Here is an 8,600-nt window from a genome sequence, read left to right as displayed (position 1 = left end):
TGTACTTTATGTCTTTATTTCAGATTAGATTTAGTCTAGATATGCAAATATCTGTAAGAATCTTTATGATTAAAATCAAAATAATTCAGCAATTTTATATGCAAAAATGACTTTCCTGGGCCCTATTTTAATGTATTATGTTTTGTTTTGAAATGGTATTTTTATTTCAATTAAATTTTGTTTTTTAAAGGGAAATCACACCTCCATCAAACCTTTTCCACAGTTTTGATCTTCCTTGTCTCATTAGTTCTCTACCACAGTCTCTGGGTAACATTACCTTGTGAGTGACAGATGTGGGCATCCTGTGCACATGTATGGAGCTGTGCATGCCATGAACGGAAAAAACAGGCTCCCATCATGTAAGCATCCTTTCCTCTCTTGTCTGTCAGATATTCTACTTGAAAGCTATACAAAAGTCCAGGAAGGCTGGATCCCATTAAGCCCTTGCTTCCAAGTAGCATCTCAAGATGATATGGCTGGCCTGCTCATTTTTGCTGCACTGCTTTTTCCCTCTCTTCCTGGCATATTCCAAGATCGCTCTCCTCATTCCATGCTGATTTTTTATTCCTTCAGATGCTTTATCACTCTGTGACTTCAGCTGTCAGTCTGTGACTTTCAGCTATAAGAAATACACACCTAAATGGACCAAAGAAGAAAGATGGATCAATCAAAGAACTGAGTAACATAGAAAGAAGAAGTCATACTTGTTTGTTTGTTTGCTAGTTTTTCAAGAGATTTCTGTGTCATTTGTCAAAGTTCAGCCAAGACACTGAAAATTTCAGCAAAGCTATGGCCCCAGCAAAATAGTATAGTAAATGTGCAGCCGTGATTCAACATTAAAAAGAACAAACAAACAACAAAAAAAACCCCTGTAACAGCTAACTTTGTCCGCAAACATTTCTCAGTACATTAAAAGTCTTCAGATATCATCAATACTAGAAGAATCAGTTGGATAGAATTCTCCATGGCTATAAAATATCTCAAATATGGAAATTAAGGGACCAGTGCCCTTTGACATCAGATAATGAACAGGTTAATAAAGCCATGTCTTCCTCTACTGTCAATTCACTTAACCATCTGCTGAAAGAGAAGGAAAGATAAGATGATTTTAATTCTAAGTTATCCTTATTCTTGCATGAGGAATATTAATGAAGCTGCTCTGTAGGGATGCATTTAAAGTGTCAAATAATTTAGGCCCTTGTTTTGCTCCTTGTTCCTCAGTTATCCATGTTAGTTTGTTAACAGGCTCTTTCTTTATGACTAAGTCAATGATTTTCCTCTGGGGTGAAATCCTGATACACTTCTGGAGACAGTTAATACCTGTAGACAGTAGGTATGAGGCCACATCGTGCTTCTCCTTCCCCAGTTTCACGGGTCTTCCAGTCTGTATTCCAGCAGGTTTTGTGCTACTTATAGTTGCACATGTCCACATACCATCAGTCACACATGAAACATAGACCCTTCATCGTATTATCTCAGATACATCTATCACTCACTTACACGAGCCACAGTACAGCTCTCATTACTTCAAATATTTTCAGGGAAATTAAAAAAAAAAAAAAATTATTAAAATAGAAGACAGAAAGGGAAGGGAAGGGAAGGGAAGGGAAGGGAAGGGAAGGGAAGGGAAGGGAAGGGAAGGGAAGGGAAGGGAAGGGAAGGGAAGGGAAGGGAAGGGAAGGGAAGGGAAGGGAAGGGAAGGGAAGGGAAGGGAAGGGAAGGGAAGGGAAGGGAAGGGAAGGGAAGGGAAGGGAAGGGAAGGGAAGGGAAGGGAAGGGAAGGGAAGGGAAGGGAAGGGAAGGGAAGGGAAGGGAAGGGAAGGGAAGGGAAGGGAAGGGAAGGGAAGGGAAGGGAAGGGAAGGGAAGGGAAGGGAAGGGAAGGGAAGGGAAGGGAAGGGAAGGGAAGGGAAGGGAAGGGAAGGGAAGGGAAGGGAAGGGAAGGGAAGGGAAGGGAAGGGAAGGGAAGGGAAGGGAAGGGAAGGGAAGGGAAGGGAAGGGAAGGGAAGGGAAGGGAAGGGAAGGGAAGGGAAGGGAAGGGAAGGGAAGGGAAGGGAAGGGAAGGGAAGGGAAGGGAAGGGAAGGGAAGGGAAGGGAAGGGAAGGGAAGGGAAGGGAAGGGAAGGGAAGGGAAGGGAAGGGAAGGGAAGGGAAGGGAAGGGAAGGGAAGGAGGAAAGAAGAAAAAAAATCTTAGAGCCAAATGAGCATAAAACTTCAGGAAAGCCCAAACAGATCCTAAGAAGTATGAAAACAGTAGCTTTAGAAGTGTAGAAATGTGTAGAGTAATGTGTATGCAAGCCTGGCTTCACCATTTGGCCTGAGTGTTTGGGTGAATGCCTTTAGTATTTGCGCTGTATCATTGAATCTTTTAAACTGCCCTTCTAATACTGAATTCTCTGAGATGTTGGCCTGTGTTTGGTCCCAATGTAAACAAGAGCAATTTTAGTTGATAGATGCTGAAATTCTGTTTTTGAAGTTTCTTCTTAATTTTCCATGTAGTTGAAGATTATGTGATTTTCTACAGAAGAAAAGACATCTTGTATAGCTTAGAAGTGGACCACCTGAATCAGACCAATTATTCCTTTGGCGTTTAAATGCAAAGCTTAAACTTGAGCCAAAACTCCAGGCCAAAACCGCAAAGAATCAGGTACGTACTGCAGCAAACCCTGTAGGTTGACTTTCTTGGACCCAATGTGAGGAACACACTAAAGGGGCAAGGCCATTAGTCTTCCTCTGGGAAACATCATCAGGAAAATCATCATTGAATTCAACTGTCAGATTCATGATAGTTGAGATTTAGGTTAAATATGGCTGTATAAAATCTTTGTGAAATTATCAGCTAAAGGTGAGAGAAACAGCTGGAACACTGAGCAAATTGTTACCACATATGGGGAACATAAAAAACAGGTTTAAAAATTGAGTTGTTCAGGTACACAACCTTGGGAGATTAAAATTTAGGTGAAACTGAATTGAGCAAGTATAATAAATGTTAACTATGATGTGTATATCAGGAATATGACATCAGTTCTAAGAGTACTGTTAACCTTAATTTTAACCTTACGTACTTCAGAGGGTAACCAAGATCTGTGGTGAATGAAGACTCCTGTGCAGGTACCTAAATCTTCGCATTCATCTCAGAAAATAAAGAAAAACTAAGATCCTGAATTCAGTGCATCAACTAAGCATCATATACAGGAAAAAATTATCTATTTCCAAAGTTCTATATTGCTAGCCATAGACATTGAGATGTCATGGATGAAAATTATAAAAGCCTTGCTAAAATAACTTTTTTTTTTTTTTTTAAAAAAAAGACTGTTAAAACTTTGTGTGTGTGTGTGTGTGAGCATGTGAAATGCTTCTTCCTAACCATAAGAGGTAAGGAGGACACATATCATATTTTTTCTGTGTGACTTAGTAAGAAATGAATTTACGTATAATCAAATCACCCTGCGGGTCTTTAAAAATGTAAACAAGACCAACAAAATCTCTTTACTTATATCATCATGAAATGAAGAATTGGCAGCACAGTAGCAAGCATTAGATAGATGTATATATTCAGAAATCTCACTAGGTGCACAAGCACATACAAAGAAGCTTTTGAGGACAATTTGTTTGTAGAAATGCCCGTCTGTCATATATAGCTAACAGGCCGGAGAAATATGGAAATACCTTTTTGTAAGGTGTGTATTTTATACTTCAGAACAATTTTTCTATCATCTGGATTTCTCTTTGTTGACAATATCAGATCAGCTTGAAGAACTTCCGTCATATAATTTCTTCAGTACAAAGTGACATTACAACCTGTTTTGCATCATCTTCTTTTGAGAGATGCAGTGGGACCAGTTTTCTAAGTGGTTATCACTTAGTGGTCAATAAATAAAAAAAAACTACAATCCCCATGAATTGAAGGATGAGGTATCTTATTTTTACTTTTTATGTCTGTTTTGGAATTCTTTCATCTTCCCTCTCCAATTTTTTGCTTTTCCATAATGATAGTGAAAAAAAACTATTAAGTACAACTGAACAACACCAACTAAAACAACAGATGTTAAGACTATCCGAAGAAGAAAGAAAAACTGGCTTGTAAAACAAATCAGTGAAAAAGACATTACGGAGTAGTCACAATGCTCAAAAAAACGGAGTTACTTGGTCAACAGATAAAAAAGGATTCCTTGTGGTCTTTAGGATAATATCCAGCTTCATTTTGTCTTAGAAATCAGTTAACACATTGAAATTCTTTAATAAATAATAAATAGCTGACAGTTTGAAAGTCAAGTCGTAGGAGTTTTTAGGTGTATACCTACGTGTGTATCTCAGAGTAATACCACGGGATTCAACAGGAGAGTACACTGTGCAAGTATTGGACACAGTCCAATATCGCTGAATCTCAGCTCTATTTTCTGTTAGCTTCTTTGAATAAACTTTTTGTGTTTTTTTTTTTTTTTTTTCTGCCTGGACAAATAATTACTTGCTACATCTCTCTGTCATGACTCACTCCATCAGAGTGTTAGGGATCAGGATGAGATGAATAGTCACCTATAGCACTGTTTATGAAATAGCATATAGCAGCTCAAGATATTGTCATACAATGTGCAAGTCATTTCCTGTTTTCTTGTCTTTCAATAGCAGTCCTTCGGCAGATAGGAAAGACAGTATATATTTGAATAGCAGACATCCAAGCGAAAATATTTGTTCATGAAGTAATTGAATGACTGGAAGACAAAGATAATTTTCTTATTATTAATCCTAACAGTTTAGCTCAGAGTACCTGCACATCTCCACTATGCATTCAGTTTCATTGAATTTTTTTTCTTCCTTCTGACACGTGGTTATTTAATCTTCTGCCAACATCATCCACTGAACACGTTTTTCCCAGCTATGCCCATGAAGCTTTTATACTATTGATGTTTTCACAGTGAACGGTGTATGTGTGTCAAATTATAGCTATTGATCTATGTTTGTTTCTTAATGTGTATAGTTGTTAAGATAGCATTATAGTTTATCTGACTGTGGTTGTATAAATAAAAGAAGGAAAGTAAAAAAGAAAAAACTGCCATTTTTATTTCTTTTATGAATTTCATTGTTGACAGAAGACTGTTTATTTGAATTGAAAATATACTGAAATCAATGTTTCTTTAGATATGAATTATTTTTTTCTTCTTCTCCTTCTTAGTAACAAGTGGAAGTAATAGAACATGCAATCTTAGTAGGAGAATAAAACCAAGCCAAAACAAACAAAAACAGCCTCCTGTATTTTTCTATGATTCTTTTTATAACTGTTTCTTGTCACATTTCTTTTTGTCTTAGATGTTGCTGCTCAAGCTGTTACAATAAAATTCTTTAAATGGATCCTGTCAAGCAGTTAACAAAAAATGAAATAAGAAATACTCTTTGTGAGTAATGCCCTATTCAGCAGTATGAAAAGCAAGGATTTTTCCTATGAGTTTAGTTTTCTCTTTCTCTCTCCCATTTTGCACCTATTGTTTTTCCTTTGTAATATATGGCTAGGAAGAAATAAATGCAGGCAACTCAATTCAGTGGTTAGAATAGTGGACTGTGAATTCGAGGAAAAGGCATTGTTATCCGACTTCTGTAATGATCTGATGTGACAGCTTTCACAAGGCTCGTCACCTTGCCATATATCCAGTTCTCTTCTGATTTTGTGTTTGCCTTGCATGTTCCAAATGGTAGAGATGGGACTTGAAAATGCATGTGAAACTTCATGTAAGAACAAGAAATAATAATAAAAACAAAACAATATAATAATAATAACAATCAATAATAATCAATAATAATAATAATAATAATAATAAAGTGCTCCTGGAATACCTCAAGATTTTGCAGTGTTGAGTCAAAAATCAGCTTCTGTAACCACTTAGGAGAGTAGGTGATCAGATAATAATGCTTATATGGTGATTCTTGTCCCTTTTCCTAATCTTTTTTTTTTTTTTTTTTTTTCTTCTGATAACTATTAATATTTTGGATAACACACCAAAACAAAATAAAAACAAACAAACAAACAAAAACACACAACGAATAGTTGTTGTACTGCTGTTAGAGAAAGTCTGTTTTTTTCTCCCAGATTATAGATTTTCCAAGATACCCGTGATCATTACAACCCTTACACTTCTGAACTATGGCAAGGGAGCGAATTAATGATTCTTGTGTTGATGGTTTCAGTGATGTTAATTCTCTTCTAGGAACTGTACCGAAATCATGTTTGAACTAACATTTATTTTTCAAGAGCTGAAAAGCAATCTAATCTGAAAGTCCAGGAGAAAGGGATCTTCTTCATACAACAAAATCCTGTCTGAGTTTGTGAATAAACCTGATTTCTAATGTCTGGTATGCTGGCTTTAATGACGAGAAGCTATCAAATCTTTTGTGGAAATAAACTTGTGTGTGTGCTCTGTGGTAGCGCAGAGAACGTTTTCACAGCCTCAGCATTCTACTTCCTGTCCAAAATTCATGATGGAAATTACTAAGCTTCATTCAAGAAAGAAGTGCGTTTCATTTTGCCAGTTGTGGCTGGAATGATCACTTCTAAACTGACATTGTATGACAATATGCTTTCAGCAAATAAATATGCATTGCTCAGATATCATTTTGAATACCTTCCTGATGAAAGCAAAATGATAAAACCAAAGGAGTATGTAGATATAAAAGGTCTCCAGAACAGAGAGAGCAGGTTAGCACTCTAGCAATAAAAACTAACCTTAATGACAAGGAGTAACAGCACATGTCCAATATCCTCTAACACAACTTCAAACACAGCACAATCCAATCTAGGCCTAAACCCACAAAAAAAGGAGAAATAATAACTTTTGCTTGAAGAAGCTCCCCCTTTGACTCTGTGCTTGCCATGTACCTTTTCTACAGGGTCTTAAACAAACTATACCCACAGCTTTTTTGGTCTGTTTGTTTGTTTTTCCAAGTAAAAGGTATTTGAACACCGAGAGTGTTATACCTGGAAATAATCATTTTTAATGAAGTGATAAAAAGTGGTTTTCCACTAAGCAGATTTTTCTGCTTCCTATTTCCTTGATTTTCTACTTATTCTGATGACACATCCTCTGACTTAGATATCCTAATTATTTATCATTATGAGCCATGATTGCTTCAGCTGTTGTAAGAACTGGATCCATATACACTTATTATCTCTGTCAGTACTGGAAAAGAGTACATCTTGGTTTATCTCTCTTTTTTTTTTTTTTTTTCTCTCTCTGTGCACTTGTATACTTTCTTATGTTTGTATCCAAGTGTCTAAGTTCCCTAATTTTCTGGGGGGGAGTGGGGGTGGGGAGTAGGGCTGGGGGGGCATGGAAAGAGAGAGAAAAAATAAATCCCTCCTCTAAATTTAGAGATAATTATTATTAACCACTCAGAATGAAAATTCCTTTTCTGTAGTACATTTGCATTTACTTCTAAGCAAATGAGCACATTTCCTTATTGGAATTATCACAGAATCACAGAATCATCTAGGCTGGAAGAGACCTCCAGGATCACCTAGTCCAACCTCTGACCTAACACTAACAAGACCTCCACTAAACCATATCACTAAGCTCTACATCTAAACGTCTCTTAGAGACCTCCAGGGATGGTGACTCAACCACTTCCCTGGGCAGCCCATTCCAATGCCTAACAAACCTTTCAGTAAAGAAGTTCTTCCTAATATCCAACCTAAACCTCCCCTGGCACAACTTTAGCCCATTCCCCCTCGTCCTGTCACCAGGCACGTGGGAGAATAGACCAACCCCCACCTTGCTACAGCCTCCTTTAAGGTACCTGTAGAGAGTGATAAGGTGGCCCCTGAGCCTCCTCTTCTCCAGGCTAAACAAGCCCAGCTCCCTCAGCCGCTCCTCGTAAGACTTGATCTCCAGACCCTCACCAGCTTCGTTGCCCTTCTCTGGACTCGCTCGAGCACCTCGACATCCTTCTTGTAGCGAGGGGCCCAAAACTGAACACAGTATTCGAGGTGCAGCCTCACCAGAGCCGAGTACAGGGGGACAATCACTTCCCTAGCCCTGCTGGCCACACTGCTTCTTATACAAGCCAGGATGCTGTTGGCCTTCTTGGCCACCTGAGCACACTGCTGGCTCATATTCAGCTGACTATCAACCAATCCTCCCAGGTCCTTCTCTGCCAGGCAGCTTTCCAACCACTCATCTCCCAGCCTGTAGCTCTGCTTGGGGTTGTTATGCCCCAGGTGCAGGACCCGGCACTTGGCCTTGTTGAACTTCATACAGTTGACCTCAGCTCATCGGTCCAGCCTATCCAGACCCTCCTGCAGAGCCTTCCTACCCTCGAGCAGATCAACACACACACCTAACTTGGTGTTGTCTGCAAACTTACTGAGGGTGCACTCGATCCCCTCATCCAGATCATTGATAAAGATATTAAAGAGAACTGGCCCTAGTACTGAGCCCTGGGCGACTCCACTAGTGACCGGCCTCCAACTGGATTTGACTCCATTCACCACGACTCTTTGGGCCTGGCTACCCAGCCAGTTTCTAACCCAATGAAGCGTATGCCAGTACAAGCTAAGAGCAGCCAGTTTCTTGGAAGAGAATGCTGTGGGAAACGGTGTCAAAAGCCTTACTGAA

The 8,600-nt window shown here is 38.8% G+C and overlaps 1 long non-coding RNA gene across 1 annotated transcript; it reads left to right on the top strand.

Annotated features, from left to right (window-relative positions):
• The first annotated feature begins 294 nt into the window (after positions 1 to 294).
• On the top strand, positions 295 to 5,419 carry LOC310889067. The gene is made up of 3 exons (XR_014576351.1): positions 295 to 359; positions 2,497 to 2,644; positions 3,068 to 5,419. It is a non-coding gene; the product is annotated as an uncharacterized lncRNA (long non-coding RNA).
• Positions 5,420 to 8,600: the final 3,181 nt, after the last annotated feature.

The sequence above is a fragment of the Anser anser genome (assembly GCF_964211835.1).
Source record: "Anser anser genome assembly, chromosome: Z".
Classification (NCBI taxonomy): Eukaryota; Metazoa; Chordata; class Aves; order Anseriformes; family Anatidae; genus Anser; species Anser anser.
The sequence above is the reverse complement of the archived record's forward strand: the minus strand, read 5'-3'. Positions and strand labels throughout refer to the sequence as shown.